Source organism: Oncorhynchus kisutch, linkage group LG17, assembly GCF_002021735.2.
Source record: "Oncorhynchus kisutch isolate 150728-3 linkage group LG17, Okis_V2, whole genome shotgun sequence".
Lineage (NCBI taxonomy): Eukaryota > Metazoa > Chordata > Actinopteri > Salmoniformes > Salmonidae > Oncorhynchus > Oncorhynchus kisutch.
In genome coordinates, this window is record NC_034190.2 from 1,742,199 (window position 1) to 1,754,773 (window position 12,575).

Below are 12,575 nucleotides of genomic sequence, written 5' to 3' on the forward strand. Positions count from 1 at the left end.
GGTCATTATATAGGACCAGGTCATTATATAGGACTAGGACCAGTTTTATATAGGACCAGGTCATTATATAGGACCAGGTCATTATATAGGACCAGGTTATTATATAGGACCAGGTCATTATATAGGACCAGGTCATTATATAGGACTAGGACCAGGTCATTATATAGGACTAGGACCAGGTCATTATATAGGACCAGGTCATTATATAGGACTAGGACCAGGTTATTATATAGGACTAGGACCAGGTCATTATATAGGACCAGGTCATTATATAGGACTAGGACCAGGTCATTATATAGGACCAGGTCATTATATAGGACTAGGACCAGGTTATTATATAGGACCAGGTCATTATATAGGACTAGGACCAGGTCATTATATAGGACCAGGTCATTATATAGGACTAGGACCAGGTCATTATATAGGACCAGGTCATTATATAGGACCAGGTCATTATATAGGACTAGACCAGGTCATTATATAGGACTAGGACCAGGCATTATATAGGACTAGGACCAGGTCATTATATAGGACCAGGTCATTATATAGGACTAGGACCAGGTCATTATAAAGGACTAGGACCAGGTCATTATATAGGACCAGGACCAGGTCATTATAGGACCAGGTCATTATATAGGACTAGGACCAGGTTATTATATAGGACTAGGACCAGGTCATTATATAGGACCAGGTCATTATATAGGACTAGGACCAGGTCATTATATAGACCAGGTCATTATATAGGACTAGGACCAGGTTATTATATAGGACCAGGTCATTATATAGGACTAGGACCAGGTCATTATATAGGACCAGGTCATTATATAGGACTAGGAGGACCAGGTCATTATATAGGACCAGGTCATTATATAGACTAGGACCAGGTCATTATATAGGACTAGGACCAGCCATTATATAGGACTAGGACCAGGTCATTATATAGGACCAGGTCATTATATAGGACCAGGTCATTATAGGACCAGGTATTATATAGGACCAGGTTATTATATAGGACTAGGACCAGGTTATTATATAGGACTAGGACCAGGTCATTATATAGGACCAGGTCATTATATAGGACCAGGTCATTATATAGGACTAGGACCAGGTTATTTATAGGACCAGGTCATTATATAGGACCAGGTCATTATATAGGACCAGTTATTATATAGGACCAGGTCATTATATAGGACCAGGTCATTATATAGGACTAGGACCAGGTCATTATATAGGACTAGGACCAGGTCATTATATAGGACCAGGTCATTATATAGGACTAGGACCAGGTTATTATATAGGACTAGGACCAGGTCATTATATAGGACCAGGTCATTATATAGGACTAGGACCAGGTCATTATATAGGACCAGGTCATTATATAGGACCAGGTCATTATATAGGACTAGGACCAGGTCATTATATAGGACTAGGACCAGGTCATTATATAGGACCAGGTCATTATATAGGACTAGGACCAGGTCATTATATAGGACCAGGTCATTATATAGCTAGGACCAGGTCATTATATAGGACTAGGACCAGCCATTATATAGGACTAGGACCAGGTCATTATATAGGACCAGGTCATTATATAGGACCAGGTCATTATAGGACCAGGTCATTATATAGGACCAGGTTATTATATAGGACCAGGACCAGGTCATTATATAGGACCAGGCGATTATATAGACTAGGACCAGGTCATTATAAAGGACCTGGACCAGTCCTTATATAGGACCAGGTCATTATAAGGACCAGGTCATTATAGGACCAGGTCATTATATAGGACCAGGTCATTATATAGGACCAGGTTATTATATAGGACCAGGACCAGGTCATTATATAGGACCAGGTCATTATATAGGACCAGGTCATTATATAGGACCAGGACTATATAGGACCAGGTCATTATAAGGACTAGGACCAGGTCATTATATAGGACTAGGACCAGGTCATTATAAGGACCAGGACATTATAGGACCAGGACCAGGTCATTATATAGGACTAGGACCAGGTCATTATATAGGACCAGGTCATTATATAGGACTAGGAACAGGTCATTATATAGGACCGGTCATTATATAGGACTAGGACCAGGTCATTATATAGGACTAGGACCAGGCCATTATATAGGACCAGGACCAGGGCATTATATAGGACTAGGACAGGTTATTATATAGGACTAGGACCAGGTCATTATATAGGACTAGGACCAGGTCATTATAGGACCAGGTTATTATCTAGGACCAGGTCATTATAGGACCAGGTTATTATATAGGACCAGGTTATTATATAGGACTTAGGAACAGGTCATTATATAGGACTAGGACCAGGTCATTATATAGGACTAGGACCAGGTCATTATATAGGACCAGGTCATTATATAGGACTAGGACCAGGTTATATATAGGACCAGGTCATTATATAGGACCAGGTCATTATATAGGACCAGGTATTATATAGGACCAGGTCATTATATAGGACCAGGTCATTATATAGGACTAGGACCAGGTCATATATAGGACTCGGACCAGGTCATTATATAGGACCAGGTCATTATATAGGACTAGGACCAGGTTATTATATAGGACTAGGACCAGGTCATTATATAGGACCAGGTCATTATATAGGACTAGGACCAGGTCATTATATAGGACCAGGTCATTATATAGGACTAGGACCAGGTTATTATATAGGACCAGGTCATTATATAGGACTAGGACCAGGTCATTATATAGGACCAGGTCATTATATAGGACTAGGACCAGGTCATTATATAGGACCAGGTCATTATATAGGACTAGGACCAGGTCATTATATAGGACTAGGACCAGGCCATTATATAGGACTAGGACCAGGTCATTATATAGGACCAGGTCATTATATAGGACTAGGACCAGGTCATTATAAAGGACTAGGACCAGGTCATTATATAGGACCAGGACCAGGTCATTATATAGGACCAGGTCATTATATAGGACTAGGACCAGGTTATTATATAGGACTAGGACCAGGTCATTATATAGGACCAGGTCATTATATAGGACTAGGACCAGGTCATTATATAAGACCAGGTCATTATATAGGACTAGGACCAGGTTATTATATAGGACCAGGTCATTATATAGGACTAGGACCAGGTCATTATATAGGACCAGGTCATTATATAGGACTAGGACCAGGTCATTATATAGGATCAGGTCATTATATAGGACTAGGACCAGGTCATTATATAGGACTAGGACCAGGCCATTATATAGGACTAGGACCAGGTCATTATATAGGACTAGGACCAGGTCATTATAAAGGACTAGGACCAGGTCATTATATAGGACCAGGACCAGGTCATTATATAGGACCAGGTCATTATAGGACCAGGTCATTATATAGGACCAGGTTATATATAGGACCAGGACCAGGTCATTATATAGGACCAGGTCATTATATAGGACTAGGACCAGGTCATTATATAGGACTAGGACCAGGTCATTATATAGGACCAGGTCATTATTATAGGACCAGGTCATTATAAAGGACCAGGTCATTATATAGGACCAGGTCATTATATAGGACCAGGTTATTATATAGGACCAGGACCAGGTCATTATATAGGACCAGGTCATTATATAGGACTAGGACCAGGCCATTATATAGGACTAGGACCAGGTCATTATAAAGGACTAGGACCAGGTCATTATATAGGACTAGGACCAGGTCATTATATAGGACCAGGACCAGGTCATTATATAGGACCAGGTCATTTATAAAGGACCAGGTCATTATAGGACCAGGTCATTATATAGACCAGGTCATTATATAGGACCAGGTTATTATATAGGACTAGGACCAGGTCATTATATAGGACCAGGACCAGGTCATTATATAGGACCAGGTCATTATAAAGGACCAGGTCATTATAGGACCAGGTCATTATATAGGACCAGGTCATTATATAGGACCAGGTATTATATAGGACCAGGACCAGTCATTATATAGGACCAGGTCATTATATAGGACTAGGACCAGGTCATTATATAGGACCAGGACATTATATAGGACCAGGTCATTATAAAGGACTAGGACCAGGTCATTATATAGGACCAGGTCATATATAGGACTAGGACCAGGTCATTATAAAGGACCAGGACCAGGTTATTATAAAGGACTAGGACCAGGTCATTATATAGGACTAGGACCAGGTCATTATATAGGACTAGGACCAGGTCATTATATAGGACTAGGACCAGGTCATTATATAGGACCAGGTCATTATATAGGACTAGGACCAGGTCATTATATAGGACTAGGTCATATATAGGACTAGGACCAGGTCATTATATAGGACTAGGACCAGGTCATTATATAGGACTAGGACCAGGTCATTATATAGGACCAGGTCATTATAAAGGACTAGGACCAGGTCATTATATAGGACTAGGACCAGGTATTATATAGGACTAGGACCAGGTCATTTATATAGGACCAGGTCATATATAGGACTAGGACCAGGTCATTATATGGACTAGGTTCATTATATAGGACTAGGACCAGGTCATTATATAGGACCAGGTCATTAATAGGACTAGGACCAGGTTCATTATATAGGGACCAGGTCATTATATAGGACTAGGACCAGGTCATTATATAGACTAGGACCAGGTCATTATAAAGGACTAGGACCAGGTCATTATATAGGACCAGGACCAGGGTCATTATATAGGACCAGGTCATTATATAGGACTAGGACCAGGTCATTATATAGGACTAGGACCAGGTCATTATAAAGGACTAGGACCAGGTCATTATAAAGGACCAGGACCAGGTCATTATATAGGACCAGGACCAGGTCATTATATAGGACCAGGACCAGGTCATTATATAGGACCAGGTCATTATAAAGGACCAGGTCATTATAGGACCAGGTCATTATATAGGACCAGGTATTATATAGGACCAGGTTATTATATAGGACCAGGTCATTATATAGGACCAGTCATTATATAGGACTAGGACCAGGTCATTATATAGGACTAGGACCAGGCCATTATATAGGACTAGGACCAGGTCATTATATAGGACCAGGTCATTATATAGGACTAGGACCAGGTCATTATATAGGGACTAGGACCAGGTCATTATATAGGACTAGGACCAGGCCATTATATAGGACTAGGACCAGGTCATTATATAGGACTAGGACCAGGTCATTATATAGGACCAGGACCAGGTCATTATATAGGACCAGGTCATTATAGGACCAGGTCATTATATAGGACCAGGTTATTATATAGGACCAGGACCAGGTCATTATATAGGACCAGGTCATTATATAGGACTAGGACCAGGTCATTATATAGGACTAGGACCAGGTCATTATATAGGACTAGGACCAGGCCATTATATAGGACCAGGACCAGGTCATTATATAGGACCAGGTCATTATATAGGACCAGGTCATTATAAAGGACCAGGTCATTATATAGGACCAGGTCATTATATAGGACCAGGTTATTATATAGGACCAGGACCAGGTCATTATATAGGACCAGGTCATTATTATAGGACTAGGACCAGGCCATTATATAGGACTAGGACCAGGTCATTATAAAGGACTAGGACCAGGTCATTATATAGGACTAGGACCAGGTCATTATATAGGACCAGGACCAGGTCATTATATAGGACCAGGTCATTATAAAGGACCAGGTCATTATAGGACCAGGTCATTATATAGGACCAGGTCATTATATAGGACCAGGTTATTATATAGGACTAGGACCAGGTCATTATATAGGACCAGGACCAGGTCATTATATAGGACCAGGTCATTATAAAGGACCAGGTCATTATAGGACCAGGTCATTATATAGGACCAGGTCATTATATAGGACCAGGTTATTATATAGGACCAGGACCAGGTCATTATATAGGACCAGGTCATTATATAGGACTAGGACCAGGTCATTATATAGGACCAGGACATTATATAGGACCAGGTCATTATAAAGGACTAGGACCAGGTCATTATATAGGACCAGGTCATTATATAGGACTAGGACCAGGTCATTATATAGGACTAGGACCAGGTCATTATATAGGACTAGGACCAGGTCATTATATAGGACTAGGACCAGGTCATTATATAGGACCAGGTCATTATATAGGACTAGGACCAGGTCATTATATAGGACTAGGTCATTATATAGGACTAGGACCAGGTCATTATATAGGACTAGGACCAGGTCATTATATAGGACTAGGACCAGGTCATTATATAGGACCAGGTCATTATAAAGGACTAGGACCAGGTCATTATATAGGACTAGGACCAGGTCATTATATAGGACTAGGACCAGGTCATTATATAGGACCAGGTCATTATATAGGACTAGGACCAGGTCATTATATAGGACTAGGTCATTATATAGGACTAGGACCAGGTCATTATATAGGACCAGGTCATTATATAGGACTAGGACCAGGTCATTATATAGGACCAGGTCATTATATAGGACTAGGACCAGGTCATTATATAGGACTAGGACCAGGTCATTATAAAGGACTAGGACCAGGTCATTATATAGGACCAGGACCAGGTCATTATATAGGACCAGGTCATTATATAGGACTAGGACCAGGTCATTATATAGGACTAGGACCAGGTCATTATAAAGGACTAGGACCAGGTCATTATAAAGGACCAGGACCAGGTCATTATATAGGACCAGGACCAGGTCATTATATAGGACCAGGACCAGGTCATTATATAGGACCAGGTCATTATAAAGGACCAGGTCATTATAGGACCAGGTCATTATATAGGACCAGGTCATTATATAGGACCAGGTTATTATATAGGACCAGGTCATTATATAGGACCAGGTCATATATAGGACTAGGACCAGGTCATTATATAGGACTAGGACCAGGCCATTATATAGGACTAGGACCAGGTCATTATATAGGACCAGGTCATTATATAGGACTAGGACCAGGTCATTATATAGGACTAGGACCAGGCCATTATATAGGACTAGGACCAGGTCATTATATAGGACCAGGACCAGGTCATTATATAGGACTAGGACCAGGTCATTATAAAGGACCAGGTCATTATATAGGACTAGGACCAGGTTATTATATAGGACCAGGTCATTATATAGGACTAGGACCAGGTCATTATATAGGACTAGGACCAGGCCATTATATAGGACTAGGACCAGGTCATTATAAAGGACTAGGACCAGGTCATTATATAGGACCAGGTCATTATATAGGACTAGGACCAGGCCATTATATAGGACTAGGACCAGGTCATTATAAAGGACTAGGACAGGTTATTATATAGGACCAGGTCATTATATAGGACCAGGTCATTATATAGGACTAGGACCAGGCCATTATATAGGACTAGGACCAGGTCATTATATAGGACCAGGTCATTATATAGGACTAGGACCAGGTCATTATAAAGGACTAGGACCAGGTCATTATATAGGACCAGGTCATTATATAGGACTAGGACCAGGCCATATATAGGACTAGGACCAGGTCATTATAAAGGACTAGGACCAGGTTATTATATAGGACCAGGTCATTATATAGGACCAGGTATTATATAGGACCAGGACCAGGTCATTATATAGGACCAGGTCATTATAAGGACCAGGTCATTATATAGGACCAGGTCATTATATAGGACCAGGTTATTATATAGGACCAGGACCAGGTCATTATATAGGACCAGGTCATTATATAGGACTAGGACCAGGTCATTATATAGGACCAGGTCATTATATAGGACTAGGACCAGGTCATTATATAGGACTAGGACCAGGTCATTATATAGGACCAGGACCAGGTCATTATATAGGACCAGGTCATTATAAAGGACCAGGTCATTATAGGACCAGGTCATTATATAGGACCAGGTCATTATATAGGACCAGGTCTATATAGGACCTATAGGACCAGGACCAGGTCATTATATAGGACCAGGTCATTATATAGGACTAGGACCAGGTCATTATATAGGACCAGGACATTATATAGGACCAGGTCATTATATAGGACTAGGACCAGGTCATTATAAAGGACCAGGACCAGGTTATTATATAGGACCAGGACCAGGTTATTATAAAGGACTAGGACCAGGTCATTATATAGGACCAGGACCAGGTTATATAAAGGACTAGGACCAGGTCATTATATAGGACTAGGTCATTATATAGGACCAGGACCAGGTTATTATAAAGGACCAGGACCAGGTCATTATATAGGACCAGGACCAGGCCATTATATAGGACCAGGTCATTATATAGGACCAGGTCATTATAAAGGACTAGGACCAGGTCATTATATAGGACTAGGACCAGGTCATTATATAGGACTAGGACCAGGTCATTATATAGGACCAGGTCATTATATAGGACTAGGACCAGGTCATTATATAGGACTAGGTCATTATATAGGACTAGGACCAGGTCATTATATAGGACCAGGTCATTATATAGGACTAGGACCAGGTTATATATAGGACTAGGTCATTAATAGGACTAGGACCAGGTCATTATATAGGACTAGGTCATTATATAGGACTAGGACCAGGTCATTATATAGGACCAGGTCATTATATAGGACTAGGACCAGGTCATTATATAGGACCAGGTCATTATATAGGACTAGGACCAGGTCATTATATAGGACTAGGACCAGGTCATTATATAGGACTAGGACCAGGTCATTATATAGGACCAGGTCATTATATAGGACTAGGGACCAGGCCATTATATAGGACTAGGACCAGGCCATTATATAGGACTAGGGACCAGGTCATTATAAAGGACTAGGACCAGGTCATTATATAGGACCAGACCAGGTCATTATAAAGGACCAGGTCATTATATAGGACTAGGACCAGGTCATTATATAGGACCAGGTCATTATAAAGGACCAGGTCATTATAGGACCAGGTCATTATATAGGACCAGGTCATTATATAGGACCAGGTTATTATATAGGACCAGGACCAGGTCATTATATAGGACCAGGTCATTATATAGGACTAGGACCAGGTCATTATATAGGACCAGGACATTATATAGGACCAGGTCATTATAAAGGACTAGGACCAGGTCATTATATAGGACCAGGACATTATATAGGACCAGGTCATTATATAGGACCAGGGCATTATATAGGACTAGGACCAGGTCATTATATAGGACCAGGTCATTATATAGGACCAGGTCATTATATAGGACTAGGACCAGGTCATTATATAGGACTAGTACCAGGTCATTATATAGGACTAGGACCAGGTCATTATATAGGACTAGGACCAGGTCATTATATAGGACCAGGACCAGGTCATTATATAGGACCAGGTCATTATATAGGACTAGGACCAGGTCATTATATAGGACTAGGACCAGGTTATTATATAGGACTAGGACCAGGTCATTATATAGGACCAGGTCATTATATAGGACTAGGACCAGGTCATTATATAGGACTAGGACCAGGTCATTATTTAGGGAACATGGTGCCATGTAGGAGACCCCGTGGGTCTGTGATGGGGCTGCTTCCCAAAAACATCAAACGCCTCTGTGTTTACTGTTGTTATTCCACATTCTCGTTGGTGTAATATACCGAACAACCATTTTAATGCAACATGCAACAATTTAAAATCTTTACAGTTCATATTTTACCTAGGCAAGTCTTATTTGGATTCGAACCAGGGTCTGTAGTGACGTCTCTGAGATGCAGTGCCTTAGACCGCTGCGCCACTCGGAATCTCCCATTAGTCCCTAATCTATGGATTTCACATGACTAAGAATACAGATATACATCTGTTGATCACAGATACCTTTTAAAAAAAAAAAGTAGGGGTGTGGATCAGAAAACCAGTCAGTATCTGGTGTGGATCAGAAAACCAGTCAGTATCTGGTGTAAATAAAAAAAACAGTCAGTATCTGGTGTTGATCAGAAAACCAGTCAGTATCTGGTGTAAATAAAAAAAACAGTCAGTATCTGGTGTTGATCAGAAAACCAGTCAGTATCTGGTGTGGATCAGAAAACCAGTCAGTATCTGGTGTTGATCAGAAAACCAGACAGTATCTGGTGTTGATCAGAAAACCAGTCAGTATCTGGTGTTGATCAGAAAACCAGACAGTATCTGGTGTTGATCAGAAAACCAGTCAGTATCTGGTGTTGATCAGAAAACCAGACAGTATCTGGTGTGACCAGAAAACCAGACAGTATCTGGTGTGACCAGAAAACCAGACAGTATCTGGTGTGACCAGAAAACCAGACAGTATCTGGTGTGACCAGACAACCAGACAGTGTCTGGTGTGACCAGAAAACCAGACAGTATCTGGTGTGGATCAGAAAACCAGTCAGTATCTGGTGTTGATCAGAAAACCAGACAGTATCTGGTGTTGATCAGAAAACCAGTCAGTATCTGGTGTGACCACCATGTGCCTCTCCTTCTCATAGAGTTGATCAGGCTGTTGATTGTGGTCTGTGGAATGTTGTTCCTCTCCCCTTCAATGTCTGTGTGAAGTTACTGGATGTTGGCGGGAATTGGAACACGCTGTCATACACGTCAATCCAGAGCATCCCAAACATGCTCAATGGGTGACATGTCTGGTGAGTATGCAGGCCGTGGAAGATCTGGGACATTTTCAGCTTCCAGGAATTGTGTACAGATCCTTGAGACATGGGTGCATTATCCTGCTGAAACATGAGCTGATGGCGGCAGATGAATGGCACAACAATGGGCCTCAGGATCTCATCACGGTGTCTTTGTACATTCAAATTGCCATCGATAAAATGCAATTGTGTTCGCTGTTGGCAGCTTATACCTGATTATACCCGGTGGTGGAAAAAGTACCCAATTTTCATACTTGAGTAAAAGTTAAGATTCCTTCACAGAAAATGACAAAAGTGAAAGTCACCCAGTAAAATACAAAGTTAATGTAGAATCGTTTTCAAATTCCTTATATTAAGCAAACCAGACTGCACCATTTTCTTATTGTTTTTAGCCAGGGACACACTTCAACAATTTACAAACAAATCATGTGTGTTTAGTGAGTCATTCAGATCAGAGGCAGTAGGGATGACCAGGGATGTTCTCTGTTTAGTGAGTCCACCAGATCAGAGGCAGTAGGGATGACCAGGGATGTTCTCTGTTTAGTGAGTCAGTCAGATCAGAGGCAGTAGGGATGTTCTCTGTTTAGTGAGTCCTCCAGATCAGAGGCAGTAGGGATGACCAGGGATGTTCTCTGTTTAGTGAGTCCACCAGATCAGAGGCAGTGGGGATGACCAGGGATGTTCTCTGTTTAGTGAGTCAGTCAGATCAGAGGCAGTAAGGATGTTCTCTGTTTAGTGAGTCCTCCAGATCAGAGGCAGTAGGGATGACCAGTGATGTTCTCTGTTTAGTGAGTCCTTCAGATCAGAGGCAGTAGGGATGACCAGGGATGTTCTCTGTTTAGTGAGTCCTCCAGATCAGAGGCAGTAGGGATGACCAGGGATATTCTCTGTTTAGTGAGTCTACCAGATCAGAGGCAGTAGGGATGACCAGGGATGTTCTCTGTTTAGTGAGTCCTCCAGATCAGAGGCAGTAGGGATGACCAGGGATGTTCTCTGTTTAGTGAGTCCTCCAGATCAGAGGCAGTAGGGATGACCAGGGATGTTCTCTGTTTAGTGAGTCCTCCAGATCAGAGGCAGTAGGGATGACCAGGGATGTTCTCTGTTTAGTGAGTCCTCCAGATCAGAGGCAGTAGGGATGACCAGGGATGTTCTCTGTTTAGTGAGTCCTCCAGATCAGAGGCAGTAGGGACGACCAGGGATGTTCTCTGTTTAGTGAGTCCTCCAGATCAGAGGCAGTAGTGATGACCAGGGATGTTCTCTGTTTAGTGGAGTCCTCCAGATCAGAGGCAGTAGGGACGACCAGGGATGTTCTCTGTTTAGTGAGTCCTCCAGATCAGAGGCAGTAGGGACGACCAGGGATGTTCTCTGTTTAGTGAGTCCTCCAGATCAGAGGCAGTAGGGACGACCAGGGATGTTCTCTGTTTAGTGAGTCCTCCAGATCAGAGGCAGTAGTGATGACCAGGGATGTTCTCTGTTTAGTGAGTCCTCCAGATCAGAGGCAGTAGGGATGACCAGGGATGTTCTCTGTTTAGTGAGTCCTCCAGATCAGAGGCAGTAGGGACGACCAGGGATGTTCTCTGTTTAGTGAGTCCTCCAGATCAGAGGCAGTAGGGATGACCAGGGATGTTCTCTGTTTAGTGAGTCCTCCAGATCAGAGGCAGTAGGGATGACCAGGGATGTTCTGTTCATAAGTGCGTGAATTGGACCATTTTCATTTAAAAGCATTTAAAATGTAACAAGTACTTTTGGGTGTCAGGGAAAATGTAAGGAGTAAAAAGTACATTTCTTTAGGATTGTAGTTTAGTAAAAGTAGTCAACATATAAATAGTAAAGTACAGATACCCCCCAAAAACGAATTAAGTAGTACTTTAAAGTATTTTTACTGAAGTACTTTATACCACTCATACCATAACCCCACCGCC